Genomic DNA, 5,278 nt, shown 5'->3' with positions numbered 1-5,278 from the left:
CAATGACGGTGAGAATGGATCCGGGTAGTTCGGTCACAGTGCATTCCATTGATGAGAACGGAGGTAGGGAAACAAGCAGGACTTTCCACTTCACACAGTGAATTATCGCGAGACCTCCCCCCGAGAGCCGCGAGATTTTGAAAGATAAACAAACCCATCGGGAGTACAGGCGTTAAGATGTTAAAAGTCACAGGGGAGTTGCCAGGTTTCTGTCAGGCACAAGAAATCCAGTTTGTTGTCGGAGAGGAGGTCGTGGAGGAAGTGTCATTTGTCTGTGAGAGACCGGACATTGAGCAGGCCGAAGCTAACGGCGATCAGGCTGCACGACGAAGCAATGGAACAAACTGACCTGGCGAGGCCGGCTAGCACATTGTGGTTAGCAACCCGACCGGTGCTCCAGGGGCGGCGGCGGGTGGTGGACCAGAATGATGTATTGTTCTCGGAGTGGTTGAGCTGGAAGATTCGGCAGGTTCCACGGTGCTGGTATCTCCGGCGTGGGTGACAAACGATGTCTGGGTAGAGAAGCAAGGCCGGCGGGAGCGGGTCAGGCAGCCGAACAATGGCTTGGCAACAATAGTGTCACTATACATATCACTATACACCAGATGAGAAACTTGGTGTGTTCGGCATAGTGAAAAAAAAATGTATTAGAGCAGGCGAGCCAGAGAACAGCGGCAGCCAGATGCGCCAGTGTTCACTCTCGTTCAAGATCAGCCTTACGGCGCCTTTGACCCTCTGAAAGCACAGCTCGTGCATGATTGTATGCTTCCTGAATGGAAGCTCTCAAAATTTCTGAGTACGATATTTCTGGTTCCTCCACTCCATCCCAAGAAGGTTGATCGACAAGGTCAAGAGGGGTTTCCAGTTCCCGCCCATAGCATCATGGAGGGACTGAGAACTGTGCTTTTGTGGGGGGCAGTACGTAGAGCAAAACAGATTTGAGGGAGAAATTTGTCCCAGCTTGTGTGCTTGTTCTCTACATACGCTCGAATGGCAATTTTTAATGTGTGATTGAAACGTTCAATTGCATTTGTCTGGGGATGGTAAGCTGTGGTCAGTCTGTGTTCAGTTCCCAGCACTGACACAACATGCTCGAACAGATCACTGACAAAAGGGGTTCCTCTGTCTGAACTGAGGTAGGAGGTTGACCCATGATCTCAGTGCTGCGTTTGATACAGTCGACCACGCAATACTACTNGAAAATGAATGAGGCGGGGAAGTTTAACTGGGGAGATGGGGAGGGTAGCTGTGAAAGAGCTTTAGCTCTGATATCGCTCGCCATTTTTGTGGCACCGAGGCGGCTGTAAGCTAGAGGGAGAGAATGTAAACAGAGGATGATGGGAAATAAGTGCAGGCTTACTCTGTGCCCACAGTCCATCCACAACTTGCATGCAAATTTCTGCTCAGAAGAAACTGTTCTAGAAAACATCAGAGGTTTTTAGATTTTGGTCAAAAACCGAACAATCACTGTGAAGGCTTTGAAAATAGATCAAAAGATGACTGTGAGAGCTGCAGACAGATCGGTCAGGAGGAGTGATGGTTTGAGTGAAAAACAGAAACCTGGAACAGTGCATGACGCCATCAATCAGAATGAATGTTTGCATATGTCATCTTTATTCAAATACAGTTATGTTTCCTCTTCTGGACCAGTTCAAAGCAGCTTTTTTTCTCCTTCGGCGTCCACGGCGAGCAGAGCAATGCATCATGGTCAGGGACAGCTTGTTCAGATCCCCGTTTCTCCATGGCTGTATGGTAGATGCTGATTTCATTCTCCAGCAGGACTTGGCATCCTGTCACCCTGCTGAAGAAACCAAAGGCTGCTTCAATCCCTGTGGTGTGACTGTGCTTGATCGTCCTGCAGACTCACCGGACATGAAACCAACTCTACGGACAGCCTCATTCTCCTTAAAAATAAAGTGAACCACTGAACACATTTCTGACATTCTTCTGTTACATTTTTAAAAACATCTAAAGCAGGAGTTTGCAACCTTTAACAGTAAAAGAGCCTCTTGAGTTTGTTTTCTGCAGATCAAAACTTAGAAGCCACAAAGTCTTATTTTGATACTGCTGTGCAATCATTATTTTCCATTATTTTTAATAATAAATAGGAATTGTTCTTCTTTTGTGGCATAAATAAAAGGAAAAAATATAAAAAGAAACATTTTCTCAACATGTGAAACTGTTTTTAACATTTGACAGAAGCGCATATGATTTCCTTTCAAAATAAAAGACTCCTTGTGCCAGATTGGATCATCCCAGTGCAGTTCTGACAGTATGAGGTAATATATGCTTTAAACTAATAAAAGATCAGACTTTTAACCAAAGTTTTTTTAGTATTTGAAATCTGTGTATTCTGGAGGAAGAGCAAACAAGACCTCTCCAAGTCTGCAGGAAAGTAAAAACTTTTACAGTTTATCTTGGAGGTGAACCTCAGCCATTAAGTTATAACCTTAAATAATTTAGTAACCCTTAATTGAAAAAAAAAACTATAATTTTATTTTTCTTTAGCCAAAGAGCCACAAGCTTGCAGACTCCTGACCTATAGATATCACCCAAAAAGATTGATGTGACAATATACAGCTAATTTATTCAATCAAATTTGTTGCATCATTTTAAGTACAAAATAGCAGGACAGCTAGAGAATACTCAGTTTGAGTTAAGCACAAGTGAATACTAGAAAAGTTGCATTACCTGTAATAATGATGCGAATGTTTTTTGCTGAAAGTAGTCGCTGAAGATGCTGACGCTTTTGTTAAAAAAGTTGATGTAATGTACTTTAATTGCTGAAAATGCAAAAGCGATTTGCAAAATGTTTAATTTACTAAAAGACTGGAAATTTTGTTAAAGAACTAAAGCTGAAGATGATCTAAATGTCTGAAAATGTGTAGAAGAATTGCTTAAAAATCCCAAATACATGCCAATTTTGCAAAACTATTTAGCATAAAGAAAGAAAGCCAAATGTTGAGCAAATACATTAATGTTGATGCTTCAGCTAAAATATTATTGTTGTTGATGAATGAAATGGAATATTCTGTTTTCTGAAGTAATAAAATTCAACTTTCTATTATCTGTAGGTCATAATTATTAAAATGATAAGAAACAAAAATCTGAAATAGTTCAGTTTATGTGTAGTTACTCCATATGAAAAATGTGGGTTTTACTTTTTGAGTTTACTGACAAAAATGCAATTTTTTTCCCCCTGGTGATTATCTCATTTTTGATGCATACTTGTGATAAATATATATATATTATTATTATTATTATTATTATCAAAATCAGGATAGATTCTGATGGCGTGGAATCTTGACTGTTTTAAAAGGATCTCTGTTGATTGTAATGTCACATTTCTACCACTAGAGGGGGGTGTTGAAGGACAGGGTTGTTTCCATGTAAACTACCTTCATTTTTTCCTCTCATTTTATCACAGTTTATTCATATGTGCATGCACTTACATATGGGTTATTGCTATTAATGTCATAGTTACCTAAATCCAAATAGACATGATGAAATATAAAGAAGAAACATCTCACATAACTAAAACATGACTTAAACAAAACAGAAGCTACTTTACATGTAAGCTAACTGTAAAGCAAAGTGACCTCGGGCAAAAGAAACTAATCATTTTGTCTATTGTGTTATTTTGAAATATAAAGGATCAGACAGGAAGAAGGAGAGAAAAATAACTTTTCAGACTGACCTGTCAGTCTATTTGCTGCTAAAAGAAGGAAAATTTGAACCTCTTCTGACTAGATCCACATTAAAAGCTCTTAACCCTTTAACACCGGAGCTCTAGTGTTGTATTATTTGATTTGCTGTAACTTTTTAACTGTTAACAGGATAATTCGTCGAGCCGCTTTTCTCCTGCACAATCTACTGGAACGGTTAAGATAACGGTTAAGATTTTGTGTTTAAGCGTCACCGACAATACCTCAGGTATTAAGGGGTTAATTTCTCACTCAGTCCAAAGTTATATATTTATATGACATATATGTACATGGATGTAAAAGGAGATCAGATCCCACATTCCAGAACATTTCCAAACATGTCTGCAGATTGCATGCAGGTGTGCAGGTTAACACAGAAACGCTGATCGAGACCCACAATGAATGTGACCTTTTATTCCACCCTTCTGCAGTCTGAGCTATGACGAGAGAGGAGAGAATATTTATTGATTTAAAAAGTGATTCACATTTTAGCATTTTTTAAGCTAATTTGGCATTTACCTAAAATTTCAGCTACATGCTAATATTGGCTAATTTAGGCTTTTTTTCAGTTTTTTTTTTGGTCTTATTTTGAATGAGCTAATATTTTAGCCTTATGCTAACTGTTTTGGCTAAATTAAACACTTTATCAGTTTTATGGTAATTTAACATTTAGCTAATATTAAAGCTACATGCTAGCGGTTTTGGCTAATTGAGGCTTTTTTCAGTTTTTGGGCCAACTTGGCATTTTCTAATATTTTAGCTGGCTATCAGCTTCAGCATTTTCTGCTATCAGCTTCAGAGTTTTTAGTTATCAATTTCAGCATCTTCAGCTATCAGCACTGGCATGTTCAGCAGGCACATTCAGCTCACAGCACTCACACTAACATTATCACAGGTAATGCTGTATACTATATCTTTTTTTATGTTGAAATATTTTTTTGCTATGAAGATTACAGAAATGAATTCTTTAAGATTTGCCTGTGTGTGGTTTTCTGGAAAACCATGAATGTTAATGTTTAGGCTGTGATTGTTACACTTTCTGTTGAGGGAACGTTGTCAGGTATCCCTTTAGAAAGAATTTCGTATATTTTAAAAGACAAAAAAGAAGACTGAAAATATATGGCAACCTTTTATTTATTTTGTAAAAAATATGGACTCTTTAGAGCAGGGGTGCCCAAACCTTTTTGCTCAAATGGCTAAAATCTAAATGGAATCCTGGTCTAGCCAAAACAGCTAGCATGTAGCTGAAATATCAGCTGAACTCAAAAAGTAGCCCAAATTTTTCTTTGTGAATGCCAAAATAGTCCAAAAAGCTAGCAGGATGCCAATTTTTAAAACTTTAAAACCGTAAGTTTTTAACATAATTCTGAATAATAAAAAGGAAGGAATATTATTCCAGAATAAATTAACTGAAACCTTAAATAACTTTGAATTTTTTACTCTGGATAAAAATATTTTTTTTCAAAATTATACAAGTTAGGAATAAGTGCAAGATAACATCGGGTCATTAATAACAATAAAATAAAATGATCTGGAGGGCCGGATCCGGCCCCCGGACCTTGACTTTGACACAT

The 5,278-nt window shown here is 38.3% G+C and overlaps 1 long non-coding RNA gene across 1 annotated transcript; it reads left to right on the top strand.

Annotated features, from left to right (window-relative positions):
• Positions 1-1,502: 1,502 nt before the first annotated feature.
• On the top strand, positions 1,503-1,933 carry LOC118600167. The gene is made up of 2 exons (XR_004949735.1): positions 1,503-1,707; positions 1,777-1,933. It is a non-coding gene; the product is annotated as an uncharacterized LOC118600167 (long non-coding RNA).
• Positions 1,934-5,278: the final 3,345 nt, after the last annotated feature.

This window comes from Oryzias melastigma, linkage group LG19 (genome assembly GCF_002922805.2).
Source record: "Oryzias melastigma strain HK-1 linkage group LG19, ASM292280v2, whole genome shotgun sequence".
NCBI classification, from domain to species: Eukaryota; Metazoa; Chordata; class Actinopteri; order Beloniformes; family Adrianichthyidae; genus Oryzias; species Oryzias melastigma.
This window is presented reverse-complemented; position numbering and strand designations above follow the sequence as displayed.